This window comes from Chlorocebus sabaeus, chromosome 4 (assembly GCF_047675955.1).
Source record: "Chlorocebus sabaeus isolate Y175 chromosome 4, mChlSab1.0.hap1, whole genome shotgun sequence".
Lineage (NCBI taxonomy): Eukaryota > Metazoa > Chordata > Mammalia > Primates > Cercopithecidae > Chlorocebus > Chlorocebus sabaeus.
The window spans coordinates 78,055,872-78,075,566 of NC_132907.1; positions in this window are offsets into that span (position 1 = coordinate 78,055,872).

Consider the following 19,695-nt stretch of genomic DNA (forward strand, 5'->3'; position numbering starts at 1 on the left):
AATTATATTTCACCAAATGTTTTCAATGCAGTCCCCTAATAAAATTCTCCCCCCAGGAGAAGGCATGAGAGATGGCTCAAGGAAGAAGAAAAATGAAACTGAATGTCAGTAATATCTCATCTGGGAAACTCGTCTTCCTTCAGACTCATGTTTCTGATTTGCTTACTTAGCCTGTTTCCTCTTTTGTCCTTCAACCACGGTCCCAGTGGACAAGGGCTGTCCCTTCTTTATGTTCTCAAAAGCACCCTATAAATAATAAGCATGTCTGTTTTGTTATAGTTTTCTAATGTTATCTGAATTGCTTACCTTACACATTTTTTTTCACGATGATAAATATCCATACTTTTCTGATTCAATATCTGTTTTCAGTGAGGGACATAGAGTTAATGGCAATTCAATTTTTAGAGCACAGAACACAAAACTTAAGATATGGATCTAAATGTAGTAGTTGCACATCCTTACTCTGCACCTGAAATTGAAATTCAAGCTATATTTTATCTGAGGGCCTCTATTTTATATGTAAGTAAAAGAAAAAAGGCAAGGTGAGAGTTGTATTGAGACTCTAAAGTAAAATAAAAATAGGTGTTAATAGACTCAAAGAAGATTAGGAGTACAGATTCACTTTATAAAGAATATTTTTATACAAATATAAAGCAATAATGTATTATACTGATGGTTGATTTTGTCATCTTCAGACTAACTGATTGTTTTAGTCTTTTAGAGAAAAATGCTTCAAATTTTCTACCAAGTGGAATGGGAGGAGGGCATTAAAAGATAACTTAGTTTTCTCCTCTCCTCTGATTTTCATTGGGGGTTGTTGCAACTTGCTAAAGAAAATAGATGGAAAGTTTACTTATATCCATAATATATTTTAAATATTGCTGTATTATCTTTATTTCCTCAAGTTATGCATAAACCAGTCAAGTCTATGTCTAATCTGTGTTCTATTCTCATAAAATTATTAATACATTAAACAATATGTCATTAATAATCATTGTTTAATTGAAATCAATTGACATAATACTAAAAATATTGAACATTTGACTAGTTCAAAATTTTCATTTTGTTTTCTGTTTATTTCAGTTAAATCTCAACATCCGTGACAAGAAAGGAACGCAGAAGTATTCTGCCCATTTAGGGATGGGCAAACTGAGGGCCAGGGAAAAGTAAAGTAGGATTACAATCAGTGCTGTGCTATGAAATGTTTAAGAACCAGGTCTCTGGGTGAGGGGAGGGGGTCGACCCCTGAACTCTGATCTGTGGTATTTGCCAATTCCTGTGATGTAAATACTCTCACTATGGTCGATTTCAACTTGTCAATGTGAAGTCACTGAACATAAAGTGGGGAAGGTATGTGCGTGACTGGTTCTTGTAACTTCAGCTCAGCACCCCGCTGCATCCTGGCAATCGAGTGCAGCACCTTGAGTGAAAAGGGAAGGATTCCCTGGGCAGCTATGGTGTATGATGGTATCTCATGGCACACAAAGAAAAGTTCACCTCTAGGGTTTGTGATGTGTGGAGACTTTGGTGGTTCTTGGGGCCTCTGCAACAGAATTTGAGGGCCTCCCCACTAGAGTGCTGCCATTTACTTGCCAGTGTTAATGATAACTCCTAATTCTGTCATCTCGGTTCCAAGTTGAAACTCCAAGGGGAGAAAATCTTATTGGCCTAATTGCATTCGTTGTTTAGGACCAAGGGCATCTATGGCAGAGATGCTGCTGTTGGAGCCTCATCCTCATGTGACAGTTGCAGTTTCCAGAGAAGGAGGAATCACAGTGCTTTTGGAGCTCCTGTTAAATTAGGTATGAGGTATCTAATATGCTTTATTGCTTAGTCGTCCAGCCCCCATGCACCCTCTTCCAGTAGACACAATGTCAATGCATCCCCCCAATTTGAGGCCAGGCTTTTCAGGATCTCCCATTTTAGGCTGAAATTGTGAATCTAACCATGACCAGTACTCCCTATATGCAACCACTGGGGAAGAGGGGAAGAGAGAAAGAGAACTTCTGTTTTCAAATGGAGAAGGAAATAAAAAGAGAGACTTACAATTACACATGTAGAATTGATTACATACGTACCATGCTGACTTTTCCCAAACCCCATTAAGATGACAACTGTAGAGATTTGAAAAGCCAAAATCCCATAGGAGGAAGAGCGTAAGAGTGAAGAGGAGAACGGTAACACAATTAGCAATGAATTAGCAATGCAGAGGAAATGGAAATATAAGCCGAGGAGAGGAAGCCAAGTCAACTTACATCACAGGAAGTTCTGAAATGGAAGTTTATTTTATTTTTAATTTTTTTTTATTTCCATAGGTTATTGGGGAATAGGTGGTGATTACACTAGTAAGTTCTTTAGTGGTGATTTCTGAGATTTTGGTGCACCCATCACCCCTGAAATGGAAGTTTCTGAAAATGGAAAGTATCATACACTTCTGAAAATGGGGCATGGGACTAGACACAGAAAGGTTGTCTGAAAGTTTTATGAGAAGCAACTACCCCAGACACCTCCCTCATTCCATTCTAATCTGGATTCCCGATTGAATCCAGATTAGATTCTCTTTCCCTGGCAGAAGACTAGAGGCTTATGCTATGAAGAATCGGAAGCAGAAGAAATCCAGGCTTGAGAATTCCTGGCTGAGAAACTGGGTACTGAAAACAAGGGCATTAAATGAAACACTATGCAAACTTTATGTAGACAATGGGACCTCCTCACCCGCTTTCCACACCTAGCTCTAGAATTCCTACAGATAGGTTTATTTCCCTAAGAAAGAGAAAAGCAGTTCCTGGCAGCTGAGAGCTGGCCTGGCCACATCAGTGGGTTGTTGGTGTTTCCAAGAGCCAGGGTCAGCTGGATGGTGTGTGACTAGGATGGTCACATAGGACTCCATGGACAAAAAGGCCCCTCGCTAGGGGTTTAGAGCTATGCAGTTGCCATCTTGAAATTCTTTATTCTTAATGTGAATTTGTGTTTTGCAAGTGGAGCCAATGGGACAACGCAGCATGCACTGTAGGCTTGGAGCCTCCACTCAGGTGTAGACCCAGGCTCAGAACAGGTTCTCTGAGCCTCTTTGCCCCATTCAGCCTCCCTACCGTGTCTATACCTCACACCTGCTGCTGTCCTCACTAGAGACTGAGTTGCATGGCGTCGACTGGGATAGGCCATCCTCCAGCTTGAGCAGGGACCTGGATGCAGGTGTTAAGAGGGTGTGGGCAGGGTAGGATGCCTGTCTTGGCAGTGCTGTGTCATGTTGGATGGAGTGGTGACTCTGCGGAACCTGTCAGCTAACCAACCCTTCAGGTACCAGCGCAGAAGCTGTCATCTCTTAGTCTCATGTCTACTGTGGGTTGCGCCTTATTTCCTTATTTTATAAGATTTTTTTTTCTTTTGTATATATTTATGGGGTACAAGTGCAATATTCTCACATGCATAGATTGTATAACAGTCAAGTCAGGGCTTTAGAGTATCCATCTCTCAATAATATAAATATTTATTATTCTTCACCCTCCTAACCCTTCACCATTCCTAGTCTCCACTGTCTATGAACTCCATTCTCCACATCCATGTGTACACATTTTTTAGCACCCATGGATGAGTGAGAACATGTGATGTTTGCTTTTCTGTGTCTGCTTCTTTCACTTAAGTTAACGACCTCTAGTTCCATCCATGTTGCTGCAAGATACATGATTTCATTCTTTTTATGGCCCAGTAGTATTCCATTGTGTATATATGCCACATTTTAAAAATCTAATCATTTGTTGATGGACATTTAGCTTGATTCTATATTTTGGCTCTTGTGAATAGTGCTGCAATAAATACATGAGTCAGGTATCTTTTTGGTATATTGATTTCTTTTTCTTTGGGTAGATACCCAGTAGTGGGATTGCTAGATGGAATGGTAGTTGTATTTTTAGTTATTTGAGAAAAAACTCCATATTGTTTATTTTTGACTATTATTTTCTTTTCTTTTTTTTTTTTTTTTTTGAGACAGAGTCTGGCTCTGCTGCCCAGGCTGGAGTGCAGTGGCCGGCTCTCGGCTCACTGCAAGCTCCGCCTCCCGGGTTTACGCCATTCTCCTGCCTCAGCCTCCCGAGTAGCTGGGTCTACAGGTGCCTGCCACCTCGCCCGGCTAGTTTTTTGTATTTTTTAGTAGAGACGGGGTTTCACCGGGTTAGCCAGGATGGTCTCGATCTCCTGACCTCGTGATCCGCCCGTCTCGGCCTCCCAAAGTGCTGGGATTACAGGCTTGAGCCACCGCGCCCGGCCGATTTGACTATTATTTTCTTATTTTCCTTTGATAATTGTAAAAATGTTTTAAATCCGAGATAAAAGTCGGTTTCTCTGGGCAAATTTAGTTGTGTTTTCTCAGGTGCCTAGGAGTGCGGCCCATTTATGTCAAATAAGTGTCTCTCAAGGAGTATGATGTTAGCATTTTTGGATGGGACATTTCTTTATTATGGAAGTTTCCTGTCTCTGTTTGCCATCTGCAAAAAGTTTGTAGTACACCCAGTAACTGTGAGAACCCCCAAACATCCCAAAATATTTCCAAACACCTCCTGTATCAGGTGGTATCCTCATTGGATGGAAACCCTCTTCTAAATTAAATTTTTGGCTTGAGGCATACTGGACCTCATGAGGAGTTTGAATGAGGGCTTTATATACAGGAATCAACTGGTGGGCTCCAAATTCTCCAGGGCATTTTTCCTATGCAATCTGCCCAGAGCCAAGGGTTGACACAGTTGATCTTCTCTGCAGTAGCGTGAGGCTGAGGATGGAGTACTTATTTATTGTTTTTCCCTGTCCTGTATTAGGTTGTAACCCTTTCGGATCCCATCTTCATCTGAACCATCACCTGTGACATTCAACCTGGGGCTGACCCTGGGGCATTCTGCTTCCCATATCCCTTGAGGCTGTGAAAATTAAAATTCAAGTACATCTGGCTTAGCAACAGACCCCACTGCAAAGCTGGATCTAGTGCTCTTTTGACCTCTGCTCCTGTCTTGAGAATTGATGTCTTATTTTTCATATTTTATCCAAGATTTCTAGTTATTTTCAAAAGCTGGAGCAAGACAGCAATCTAACTCTATACAGATATTTTAAAGGAATCAGTAGTCACAAATTTTCTAGCATGATTAGGAAAAAAAGGGTTATAAAATATGTCATAGTAGCTTTATAATAAAGGGAAGGAGAAAACATAGAATTTGAGAATAATGCTAATAGCATAATATGTTAGTCTGTTCTCATGCTGGTGATAAAGACATAACTGAGACTGGGTATTTTATAAAGGAAAGGTTTAATTGACTCACAGGTCCACATGGCTAGGGAGGAGTCACAACCATGGTAGAAGGTGAATGAGGAGCAAAGTCACGTCTTACATGGCGGCACCAGGCAAGAGAGCTTGTACAGGGGAATGCCCATTTATAAAACCACCAGATCTCATGAGACTTACTCACTATCACGAGAACAGTATAGGAAAATCTGCCCCCGTAATTCAATGATCTCCACCTGGCCCCACCCTTGACACATGGGGGTTATTACAATTCAAGGTGAGCTTTGGGTGGGGACAAGGCCAAACCATACCACATGGTATAGTGTAAATGTATTGGATTATTCTTGCATTGCTATGATGAAATATCTGAGACTGAATAATTCACAAGAAAAGAGGTTTAATTGCCTCATGGTTCTGCAGGCTGTACAGGAAACACAGGAGCATCTGCTTCCGGGGAGGCCTCAGGAAGCCTTATTTTTTTTTTTTTTTTTTTTTTAACTCATGGCAGAAGGTGAAGGGGGAACAGGCACATCACATGGCAAGCAACAAGCAAGAAAGAGAGATTGAGAGACAGGGAACGAGGTGCCACACTTTTAAATGACCAGATCTCACGAGAACTCACCCACTATCATGAAGACAGCTCCAAGCCAATGGTGCTAAACCATTCATGAGAAATCCACCCCAATGATCAAATTATCTCCCACCAGGCCCCACATCCAATACTGGGGATTGCAATTCAACATGAAATATGGGCGGGGACACAGATCCAAACTGCCAGTAAACATGAGAGTGTGGGAGCCAGACACATTTGTGTTTGAATCCCCACTGTGCCACTTAACATCTCTGTGACCTTGGGGAAGTTACAGGATATCTTTAAACCTCAGTTTCTTTCTCTGTAAAATGGAGCAAAAATAACACCTGTCAAGGGAGGATTAAAGAGATAGCATATGTTACTTAGCTCCCTTTCCTTTCTGCTTCAGTTGCCAGGGCTCCCCAAATCCATTTACCCATTTTTTCTTTCTTTTATTTTTTTCATTAAAAAAATCTTGTCCTTCTTTTCTTTTTGCAGGGGATCTGTCAATAAGAACTAGACACACCTGGATGCAGATGAAGTTTTAATTAAATTCGGAAGTTCAGAACTCCAGAACTCCAGAACCGAAATCAGACTTGTGGGGGTTAGAAATGGAGAACTGTTGTAATGGGATGAGTTGATAGAAATGCTCTTGGTTTCAGCTGTGTTTGTGATAAGCTATTGAGAACAATAAAGAAAAGCTCCAGTGTAGTCACAGAACATGCACATTTGAGTTCTATGGATTATCCAGTTTGGGCAGCAAGTGGAGAGGAGAGAGAAAGAAAGAGAGAGAGAGGGGCAATACTGTGGTGATTCTACATGCTCTTCCGCCAAAGACCATGTACTCTTAAGTGACAATGAAATGGGAGGGGAATTTGTTGTCAACTCCAGTGATCCTGTGTGTCTTTGGTTGTGCGAATATCTCAGGCTACTGAAAATGTCTTGCTTTATAGATATATGCTATTCATATCAAGCAGCCCTTAAATGCAAGCCAGCAACTTCGTTTGGTATCAAACTAACAAAACAGCAATCTGTGGTAACATGAGAAGAAATTTGGCTGTGTTGCACTTGGGAGAGAAGGAAGGTCTGCTTTTGTTTGGGTGACTGTCAAGGATCATTTTTTTCACACATATTTTTTGCCAAAAAGGCTGACTTTAGAACCCAACTGGGGTACAATACAACTGTATTGTGATTGAAATTTATATTCTTCACACAAAATCAGTATATCACTTTGACTAGTAAAAGCAAACATGTTTTCATATCTACTAGAAACTATAAAAGACTAGACATAAATTAGATGAAATTATCCAACAGCTGAAGCCATCTGCCCCCAAAATCATATGAAAACACTTTTTGTTTCCCAAGTCTCAATCTAGGGCTTTCATCAAATATTGAAATGATGAAGTTATAGCTACTATGAAATAAATGTTAATGCATCTAATTGTAGAAGTTCATGGATAATGTCGTAAAAGGTATGTGAAATCTCAGGAAAAATTCAGAATCAGAACTTTTCAGGGCTAAGTAAACAGTATCCAGGATGCACAGCAAGAAAATTTTTTACTTTCTATCACCCAACAGATAAATAACGCAGAAGTTTACTGAGCAAACAATTGTAGCAAAGAGTTGAGTCATTCTGTAAGCTATTTTGTCAAAGTTGTGGTAGATGGGACACTCTGGCTATGAAAAATTATCCTCCTAGGAGGCCCTGATTGAAGATAGCAGGTACTTTGTACAAAATCCTAACAGAAACAATGCAAACTATTAAGTATGGACGAGATGCCAAAAGGCTCTGCAGCAATTTGCTGTTTGAAAGGATGTATTCCGTATAATTATAAAAGTCACAACTAACCATCTGTTTCAATATCATGGCATTATGTCGTTGGTCAGCATTGTAAAAATGAACATTTTGTTATTTTTGATGAACACCATTTAGGTTTATCTGAACATACGAAACACAAATGGTGGTATAATTCAACATTTATTGTATGTCTAGAATGTGAACAGAATGGTAGTAGACAGTGGGAGGTAGATTTTTTAAAAAGAATTCTTACTCTCAAAGTGTTTTCAGGCCAGCAAAGGAGGCAAAGAATACATGCAAATGGCATTCATAGAAGGTTCAAGGGGATTATTTACTTAAGACATTTATTGAACAACTACTATATGCCTGGCACTGTGCTACAGTGTAGCTGCAAATACAGACAGAAGAGGTACAATCACTGCTCTTAAGGAGCTTATGCACAGGCAGGCCTACAGAGAGCAATAATACACTTTTCTAAGTGCTGTAATAGAGAAAAACCACAGGGAATGCTGAGTGATAAGGGGGAGGGGCCTTACTCTATCATCCATTGGGAGCATCAGGGAAAGCTACGCCAAGACATAACAACTGGGCTGAGGTTTTCTTGTTTTTGTTTTTGAGACAGAGTCTCGCTCTGTTGCCCAGGCCGAAGTGCAGTAGCGTGATCTCGGCTCACTGCAACCTCTGCCTCCCAGGTTCAAGTGATTCTCCTGCCTCAGCCTCCCAAGTAGCTGGGACTACAGGTGCGTGCCACCACACCCAGCTAATTTTTTGTGTTTTTAGTAGAGATGGGGTTTCACTGTGTTAGCCAGGATGGTCTCGATCTCCTGAACTTGTGGTCTGCCTGCCTCGGCCTCCCTAAGTGCTGGGATTACAGGCGTGAGCCACCATGCCCGGCCTGGGCTGAGTGTTTTAAGATTGACCACAATTAGCCAACTAAGAAAGGAATTGGAAGGAAGAAAGATAAGCCAGAAGGAAGAAAAAGAAAATAATAGAACAAAATATTTCATGGTCTAATTGTAGGTGTGAGAGAGTATAATGTGCTCAAGGATCTGCCAATGTATTTAGTGTGGCCAGTGTGTTGGGATTGATACAGCCAGACACGGGATGAAAAAGGTAAGCAAGAGGTCCTGGCTGCCAACTCAAGGAACTTGGACTTTGCTCTCCAGTGGGACTTAGTCTTCATCAAATGTGTATGTTAGGAAGGTGAATTTGGCAGCAGAGTCGATAAAGTCCAGGAGGGATGGCCACATTGGAGATGGGAGTGGGTTAGAAGGCTGCTGCCAGGGACAGGGGACAAATGTCGAGGGCCTGAGCTAAGGCAGAGCTGGTGTTGAAGGGCATGAACCAAATTAACTGGAGGCTGAGTCCATAGACTTGGCGGCTCTTTTGGGGTGGCTCCGTGGGGGTGGTGCCTTCCTCCAAGATAGAGACCACAGGAGAGATTTACTTAAACACGCAGAGGATGAGTCCGGTCCTGCATGCGGAGCGTTTGCTGTGTCTGACCGCCAATACCCAGGCGGCAGTGGCATCTGTGGTTCAGAGCTCCCCAGAGTGGTTGGGACTGAGAAGCACTGAGTCAGGAGGTACCTGGGGTGACTGAAGCTGTGGGAGTTTTTGAAAGCACTTTTCTCCCTAAGGAGAGAAACAGGAACTAGGGAGAAGAGAATCTTAACATTTACATGCAGAGGGAGAGAAGAACCCCCAAAAGAGACTGAAGAGGACCTAGCTGCAGGGGAAAGCTATCTCGGGAAGCCACAGGAGTTGCAAGCAGGAGGACACAGGCAACTGTGTCAATTATAACAGCGGCAAGGGAAATGGAAACTGAAAATTGTCTGCTAGTTAGCAATTGTGACGTGTGTGGTCACCTTCACCAGCGAGGCTGCAGTAGAATGCATGAAAGATGGGATGAGGCAGAGACCTGTGTTTAGAGATGAGAAAGGAGGAGACTACAACATGAGGTTAGAGAATAAATGAGGGAATCAAAAAGTGGGCCAGGTGCAATGGCTCACACCTTTAATCCCAGCACTTTGGGAAGCTTAGGTGGGCGGATCACCTGAGGTCAGGAGTGCGAGACCAGCCTGGCCAACATGGTGAAACCCCATCTCTACAAAAAATACAAAAACTAGCCAGATGTGGTGGCATTTGCCTGTAATCCCAGCTACTTGGGAGGTTGAGGCAGGAGAATCACTTGAACTCAGGAGGCAGAGGTTGCAGTGAGCCGAGATTGTGCCACTGCACTCCAGCCTGGGTGACAGAGTGAGGCTTGATCTCAAAAAAAAAAAAAAAAAAAAAAGGTGGAGACAGTGTTTGGAGATAATCCTTTCAAGAAAGTGGACTCTGAAAACAAGGAGAGTGAGTAGAACCAGTGAGAAAAAAAGAAACAGAATTTTTGTTTTTCTTTACTCTCACACAGTCATTCCACCTACAGAACACTTCCGTGAGCAGATGTTTAGGGGTTTTCTTTCACACACCAAGCAATTCTCCAGCAGACATCAACTGAGTGTCCTCTAATTTAACCTAATTCTGGATACTATCTACCTGGAGATAGCATCAGACACACCATGGGTTGATGACTCAGTCCCACAAGACTTCCTTCAACTTCAGATGTCAGTCCCAAGTAGTATGTCATCATCTACACTTCTGCCCAGTTGCCTATTATTTGGCTCTGGCCAGGCACAGTGGCTCATGTCTATAATCCCAGCATTTTGGGAGGCCTGGGTGGGCAGATAGCTTGAGGCCAGGAGTTTGAGACCAGTCTGGACAATATGGTGAAACCCCAGCTCTACAAAAAATACAAAAATTAGTTGGGTGTGGTAGCATGCACCTGTAGTCCCAGCTACTTGGGAGGCTGAGGTGGGAGGATTGCTTGAGCCTGGGAGGCAGAAGTTGAAATGAGATTGTGCCACTGCACTCCAGCCTGGGTGACAGAGACAGTGCATCTTAAAAACAACAACAACAACAACAAGGTTTCCCACAACCCCTTCCTTGAGTTCGATTAATTTGCTAGAGTGGCCCACATATCTCAGGAAAACACTTTGCTTATGCTTACTGACTTCTTAATAAAGAACATAATAAAGGATACAGAAGAACAGTCATACGGAAGTGATACATAGGGCAAGGGATGTGGGAATGGGCACAGAACTCCCATGCCTTTTCCAGGCACCATGCCCCCCAGGAACTTAGTGCCATGCGTCCCAGCTGCTCCAACCATGACTAAAGGGGGCCAAGGTACAGCTCAGGCCATGGCTTCAGAGGGTGCAAGCCCCAAGCCTTGGCAGCTTCCACTTGGTGTTGAGCCTGTGGTTGCATAGAAGTCAAGAATTGAGGTTTGGGAATCTCTGCCTAGATTTCAGAAGATGTATGGAAATGCCTGCATACCCAGGCAGAAGTTTGCTGCTGGGGCAGGGCCCTCATGGAGAATCTCTGCTAGGGCAGTGCAGAAGGGAAATGTGGGGTCAGAGCCACCACACAGAGTCCCTACTGTGGCACCGCCTGTGGACCTGTGAGAAGAGGGTCACTATCCTCCAGATCCCAGAATGCTAAATCCACCAACTGTGCTCCTGGAAAAGCCGCAGACATTCAGCATCAGCTGGTGAAAACAACCAAGAGGGAGGCTGTACAGTGCAAAACCACAGGGGTGGAGCTGCTCAAGACTATGGGAACCCACCTTTTGCATCAGCATAACCTGGATGTGAGGCATGGAGTCAAAGGAGATCATTTTGGAGCTTTAAGATTTGACTGCCCTGCTAGATTCTGGACTTTCATGGGGCCTGTAGCCCCTTTGTTTTGGCCAATTTCTCCCATTTGGAATGGCTGTATTTATCTAATGTCTGTGACCACATTGTATCTAGGAAGTAACTAACTTGCTTTTGATGTCACAGACTCATAGGCAGAAGGGACTTGCCTTGTCTCAGATGAGACTGGATTGTAGACTTTTGAGTTAATACTGAAATGAGTTAATAGTTTGGGGGCTGTTGGGAAGGCATGATTAGTTTTGAAATGTGAGGACATGAGATTTGTAAGGCACCAGGGCAGAATGATATGGTTTGGCTCTGTGTCCCCACCCAAATATCATCTTGTAGCTCCCATAATTCCCACATGTTGTGGGAGGCACCCGGTGGGAGATAATTGAATCATGTGGGCAGATCTTTTCCATGCTGTTCTTGTGATAGTGAGTAAGTCTCAGGAGATCTGATGGTTTTAAAAATGGGAGTTTCCCTGCACTAGCTCTCTCTTTGCCTGCTGCCATCCACGTAAGATGTGACTTACTCCTCCTTGACTTCCACCATGATTGTGAGGTGCCCCCAGCCATGTGGAACTGTAAGTCCAATAAACCTCTTTCTTTTGTAAATTGCCATGTCTCATGTATATCTTTATCAGCAGCATAAAAATGGAGTAATACAGAGTGGTTTTCAATTGAAGAAGGAATATCTTATTCAATGCAAATGGAGTTAAGAAGGTAAGGCAGGGTTGCTTGCATCACGGGTGAGGATGAACATATCTGTGAATTGTGTAGTCAATGCTCCTGGGTTCTCTTTTCTCTAGAAAGTAGGAGGAAACACCAGATTCTGAGTAAGGATGATATTATGTCAAATTAGGAGTTGGCAAGAGGGGAGAAAAAAGTGTAATGTCAAAGAAGGGATAAAAGTTATCCTGATGTATCAAAGGTTCGTGGAGAAGGTGGTATTTAGTGCTAATGTAGGCAGAATTCAGGAAAATAAAGAGAAAAGAATAAGTTTCAGGAGGAAGATTATCATAAGCAGAAGCAAAAAAACAGAAAAATGAGATCATGTTAAGGTCAGTAACTCACAAAAATGAGAAATGTTGATTAGATCATAGAGTACATAAAGAAAACTTCACAGATATAATGATGTTTAAAATGTCATATTTAGCTATGTGTATCTAGGATCCAACATGGTTCTTGGCACAAAGATGGGTCCTCAGCAAATATTGGTTAAATGAATGAGAAGATGAAAGCATTTATAAAGTCATTTGCTCTATGACAAGTTATGAATTAAAATAAGCCTCAAAGGGTAAGCAACAAATACTATTTTTCTGTAGAAAAATACTATTAAAATATCATTAGTTCACTGTTCATCTGAATAGGTGCCCCAGTTCTTATTGTTATATAATGAATCATCCCAAAACTTAATGGGGTTAAACATCAGCCTTTTAAATGTAAAATTTCACAGATTCTGTTGGTGAGGAATTTAGGCAGGGCTCAGCTGGGAAATTCTTCTGCTTTTGGTGGCATTGACTATTGCTCCATGATATTCAGCTGCAAATGTGCTGGTCTGGAGGATCCAACGTGGCTCCACTCACGAATCTCACACCTTGGAGACGGTGGCTGGAAGGCTGGGGTCCAGCTGGGACTTTTGATGGAGCACCTACATGTGACTCTCCAGCGTGGTGGTCTTGAGTACTCGGGATTCTTAAATGTTGGCTGGCTTCCTGTGGAGTGGTGGTTCTCAACAAGGAGTGATTTTGCCCACCCAGGAGACAATAACTGCAATACCTAAAAGTGGTTTTGGTTGTTACAACCCAGGGGGAGAGTGCTACTCTCAATGAATGGGTGGAGGCCTGGAATGCTGCTAGACACCCTACGATGTGCAGGAGAAGCCCAGCTTAACTGCCAACAAAAAATGTTAATGAGAAACTCTGCGGTAGATCAAGTGGCCCAAAAGAAACAGGCAGCAGCGGCAAGGCCTTCTCAAAGTCATGTGGAGTCACTTCCACCAAATTGTATTGGTTACAGGAGATCATAATTGTATTGGTTACAAGAGATTCACAAAGCTGGTCTACAGTCAGCAGGAAGGGAATTGTAATTCACCTCCTGATGGGTGACTTGCAAGGTCACATTGTACTAGAGCATGTGGATGGCATAGTTTTGGAAAACATCAGTTACCACAACAGGGATGGAAGCATAAAATAAATGTCTTGGGGAAAGAAGGGGAAAACATTTAATGGCAGGAAGGCCAGAATCGTGAATATACATAACATGCAGATGGGAAAAAGAGATGGGTCCAGTCAACATGCATCATAGAAAAATCCTCCTTCTTATAGGAAAACTGAGAGGGAAACCTAAAACTACCTCTCTCTCATCTCTGGTCCAATTGACAAGCAACAGATCAGTGATGGGTGGACCCATTGGGAAAAGTTAAGACTTCTCCTCCTGCTGGTCCCTTGAGGCACCAAGGCCTGTGGTCTTCAATGACGCTGAGAACACTGAGCTGAGGTCACCAGCATCTTCACCAGAGATACTCCCTGAGCTCATGGTGCCCATGGAGAACAGTTCTTATTCAATCTTTTATTGTCCTCCTCCCAGGACCCAGACTCAGGGGTGAGAACTTGCCCACTGGGCTGAGAACAACCTGAGTGATGACCTCAGTGTTCAAAATCACCCCCTCCCTGCTCTTCCACCTGATCCTGCCTTCGTTTCATCAAACCTCTGAGCTCCACTCTGCCTTCCATTAGCAGGAATATTTTCCCATGAGAATCCTTGGTCCCTTATATTGCTTTTAAAAAAGAGTTTATTGATAGAGAATCTTTAAAAAATATTTAAACAGGTCATAATATCTAAAAATTAGGAAATTTTACATAAAATGAAAAAACTTTCTTGCATCTCTGAACACACTGGAAGTTCGGGAAACACTGGACCTACAGTTGTGATGGCAATAAGTGTTTGGAGTTGGGTTGTCTGCCTTGGGAGATACATTATATTCAAACACGTTTGAAATACTAGATAGGAGATTCCCTTATAGGGATGCCTGTAACACATTGGCATAGTACACTCCCTAAGAACCCCTGAATAGTAACATTAATAAAGAAAATGATAATAATGATGTTTAGATTTGTTTAATGAACCACTTTCCAATTAGCAAATATTTCCTTTTTAAAAAAAATGTACTTTGAGACACGTGGAAGCAAAATGTCAGCAGGCTCCATGGTAGTCAGAGTTCCCGACCTGCACACAAATGCTGGAACGTGGGATCCTTGGCACATGACACATGGCATATCTCTGGCAAAAATGACTATGAAAAATACCCTCCTTGTGTCTGTTTTCTTAGTCACCTTCCACAGTGACTTTGGCCTTGGCCTAATGATTTGCCTTGGTTAATAGAGAAATAACAACTATGACACAAGCACAGACTTAAAATTCCTCAAGCCTCAGGGCTTGTCTTCATTTGCTGGACTTAAAATTCTGAGACTGCCATTTGAGTAAGCCTGAGCTAGCTTGCTAGAAAGGTCACAGGGAGGAAAGCTGAGTATCCTACTCTACAACGCAAGCCAAGAGGTAGACATGCGAATGAGGCTCTCTGAGAGCAGCCAGCCCACACACAACTGTCCAACAGACTGTAAATGTAATCAAAATAGCATGTTGTATACCTCAAAGATATGTAATAAATTTTTTAAGGGAGTGGAAAATTTTAAACTACACAGAAGTAGAGAGAGGTTAATTTGATAAATGCCTCTGAAAATTGATTTCTCACTTCAATAATTATAAATTCATGGTCAATATAGTTTCATCTATTCTGAGAGAAACTATTTCCAAAATATGTGAACCTGGCCACTTTATTAGATCCACAGTATGTGTGTCTGTTTTTAGTTCTCTTTTTCTCTTTTTTTTTTTTATTATCCTTTAAGTTCTAGGGTACATGTGCATAACGTGCAGGTTTGTTACATATGTATACTTGTGCCATGTTGGTGTGCTGCACCCATCAACTCGTCAGCACCCATCGACTCGTCATTTACATCAGGTGTAACTCCCAGTGCAATCTCTCCCCTCTCCCCTCTCCCCATTATAGGCCCCGGTGTGTGATGTTCCCCTTCCCGTGTCCAAGTGTTCTCATTGTTCAGTTCCCACCTATGAGTGAGAACATGCGGTGTTTGGTTTTCTGTTCTTGAGATAGTTTGCTGAGAATGATGGTTTCCAGCTGCATACATGTCCCTACAAAGGACACGAACTCATCCTTTTTTATGGCTGCATAGTATTCCATGGTGTGTATGTGCCACATTGTCTTAATCCAGTCTGTCACTGATGGACATTTGGGTTGATTCCAAGTCTTTGCTATTGTGAATGGTGCTGCAATGAACATACGTGTGCATGTGTCTTTATAGCAGCATGATTTATAATCCTTTGGGTATATACCCAGCAATGGGATGGCTGGGTCATATGGTATTTCTAGTTTCAGATCCTTGAGGAATCGCCATACTGTTTTCCACAATGGTTGAACCAGTTTACAATCCCACCAACAGTGTAAAAGTGCCTGTGTCTCTGTTTTTAAAATGTAATTGATTATTACTCCATGAGAGAGAAAAATGATTTAAAGTCTTTTTAATTTTTTCTGAGATACAATATTACAAATAAGGCAGCCACTCTCACTCATAAAATTCCAATCATTTCAAGATATTGGTGTATTATTTTAAAGACTGCCATAGATTAACTGCACATTATTAACTCAGTCCAGTCTTAATGAAGATAAAACTCCCACTTGAATGAAAAAAATGCAATCACATTTAACTGGTAACAAAAAAAAAAAAAGAGTGAAAGAAAATTCATTATTAAAATCAAGATCATTTCCTTATGTGCCATCAACAATACAGGTGAAATTATTTTGGAACAAAGAGCAAAGGCCTGACATTTTGTGAGGAAGACAAAGAAGGTACCAGATATAGGTTGTGGATCTCCAGCCATATGTGTGGACATGTGAGCCTACATGTTCTTGACTGGCTGCACCAGAGTGGGGAGCTCTCGGCTCACTGCAAGCTCCGTCTCCCAGTCTCTGCCTCAGCCTCCCGAGTAGCTGGGATTACAGGTGCCCACCACCACACCCGGCTAATTTTTCTATTTTTAGTAGAGACAGGGTTTCACCATCTTGGCTAGGCTGATCTTGAACACCTGACCTCAAGTGATCTGCCTTGGCCTCCCAAAGTGCTGGGATTACAGGTGTGAGCCAATGCGCCCAGCCTGGACAGGCCTTTTTTCTTTTTCTTTTTTTTTTTTTTCCAGTGTAATCACTCCAAGTTCTGAATCAAGTTTAATTTTAAAAGTCCAACATTCCCTTGCTCTTCAAAACTATATTTTACTATTTAATGAAGGTACTATCAAGATGACTGTGCAGACAATTTTCCTTCCATTATTTTTTTTTAAACAGCCTTCATTCAGTTTATAAAATTGCTTGGGAATCTTAAGATCAAAACCTGTACAAAAGTCACATTATTTCTGCCTCAATTTTCACCATTAAAATGTATAAGCAAAACAGTTGAAACAACACCTCTATATAAAAAGTGAGCAAATGTATTGATGTAACCTTATTGAAACTTTAGTTCTATTTATGAAATTATGCATATGGTCAAATATCAAATGTTACAAAAAGGTAGATAGTAAAAAATGCCTACATATTCCACCCTTGCCCACCAGTCCCCCAGTACTTTTTTGAGGAGTCCACAATGTTAGTTGCTTCGTATATCCTTTTGGAGATACTCATGCACACACAAGCATTTAGGCAGGTGTCTCCTTTTTATTTCTTTCACTCAGGTGACAGCATGATCTAAACCCTACCCAAGACTTGTGGTGTTCTTTTCCCTCTTCCTTCCTTCCTTCCTTCTACCCTTTCTCTCTCTCTCTCTCTTTCTTTCTCTCTTTCCTTCCCTTCCTCCCTCCCTCCCTCCCTCCTTCCTTTCTTCCTTCTTTCCTCCTTTTCTCTCTCTTTCTCTCTTTCCTTCCATCCTTCCCTCCCCCCCTCCTCCCTCCCTCCCTCCATTCTTTCTTTCTTTCTCTCTCCTTTTTCTCTTTCTCTCTCTCGCCCAGCCTGGAGTGCAGTGCACGATTTCAGCTCACTGAAACCTCTACCTCCTAGGTTCAAGTAATTCTCCTGCCTCAGTCTCCCGAGTAGCTGGGATTACAGGTGTGGACCACCACGCCTGGCTACTTTTTGTATTTTTAGTAGAGACAGGGTTTCACCATGTTGGCCAGGCTGGTTTTGAACTCCTGACCTCAAGTGATCTGCCCATGTCGGCCTCACAAAGTACTGGGATTACATGTGTGAGCGGCCACGCCTGGCCTCTTTTCCCATTCTTTCTAATATGACTTGGCGATCACTCTACATGAGAACAACTAGATTTAGCTCATCTTAAATGTTGTGTAGTGTTCTGTTGTATGAGGTACTAATTTATTTTATCTTTTATTTATTTATTTATTTATTGATACAGAGTCTCACTCTGTCACCTGGGCTGGAGTGCAGTGGTGCAATCTTGGCTCACTGCGAGATCCGCCTCCCGGGTTCACGCCATTCTCCTGCCTTATCCTTCCAAGTAGCTGGGACTACAGGCGCCTGCCACCACGCCCAACTCATTTTCTATATTTTTAGTAGAGACGGGGTTTCACCATGTTAGCCAGGATGGTCTCGATCTCCTGACCTCGTGATCCACCACCTCAGCCTCCCAAAGTGCTGGGATTACAGGCGTGAGCCACAGCACCAGGCAATTTATTTTATCTTTCCCCTACTGATAGATATTTAGGCTGTTTTTAATCTTTTGCTATTATAGAAAGTGCTAGAATTAATAGTCTGGTACATTGTCTTTAAGGGTACATGTAAGGACATCTATAGGATAAAAGTCCTCAAGTGGAATTGCTGAGGCAAATGGTATACGCATTTTAAATTTTAATAGATAGTGGCAATGCTGATAGAGGTTGTGTAAAAACTGTACCACCAATATCAATGTGTGATGTCCCATTTCTCCAAACTCTTGCCCTCCCAGTGTGTTACACAATTTTGCCAATAAGATAGGTAAGGATTAGTATTTTATTATAGTTTTGGTTTGCAATTCTCTTATTTTGAGGTTAATATTTTTCATAATAGATATCTATGTATAGATATATTTTAAATATATATTTTAAATATATTTATATATGTTATATGTCTATATATAATATCTATCTATCTATCTATCTATCTATCTATCTATCTATCTATTTATCTATCTATCTGTATTTTTTTGAGGCAAGATCTTTCTCCGTTGCCCAGGCTGGAGTGCAGTGGTGAAATCATGGCTCACTTCAGACTTAACTGATTCCTCCCACCTCAGTTTGCATAGTAGCTGAGACTACAGATGTGAACCAACATGTTTGGCCTATAACAAATATTCGTATTTACTTTTCTGTGAACTACCTATTCATGACCTTTGCCCTCATCTGTAAGATTATTGATTTATTCCTTATTGATGATTTATAATAAATCAATAATGTTTATCATAAGTGTAGGGAAGGAAAAAATGTTTTCCTTCTATCTATCTTAGATGCATTGGTTGAGGCCCTGTGAATTACACTAACAAAAGACAGATTAGCAAGAGAAAAACATACCAATTTATTTAACGTAAGTTTTATGTGACACAGGAGCCTTCATAAGGAAGATCTGAAGTAACGGTTAAACCTGGGTATTTTCATACTAGGTTTGATGAGGGATGGAAAGTCGTTGAAAAATATGACAAGACAAAACGTTCAGAGCTGAGGGTGGTAAACCCGGGGAAACTTAGCAAGGCCTGATCTTTCAGATTCCTCTCATCATGGCTCTGTCTTCATAGCTAAGGATATTCCTTTCCCATGGGCCTGGGGAGACCCCCTCCCACATGAGGGTCTTATAACCTGCTTCAGGGGATGGTCAGAGAGTCCTTCCTTGTACGTGCCATTTCTTAAATTTGTTCCTCTTAAAATATCCCCTAGGCCAAGATGCCATATTAGTGAGTCCAGACTCCTATCATAAGCACTGTATATTCATGTAATTGAGGACATTAAGCTTCATGTGAATACTACCAGTTTTTTGTTTGTTTGGTGGATTGGTTTGGTTTTGGCAGTTTGCTCTTTGTCAGTTGACTTTATTCACGTCACTGTAGAGTTCTTAAAATATGGTTCGCCTATTTTATAAACAACCTATTCTACCTTTAAGTTACCTGTCTGGGAGTCAAAACTATAAAGGATATATTATATTTGTCCTGAGAATTTAGAATTAATACACATTTAAAAAAATGTTTGCTAGGGGCCACACATACCAACATGTT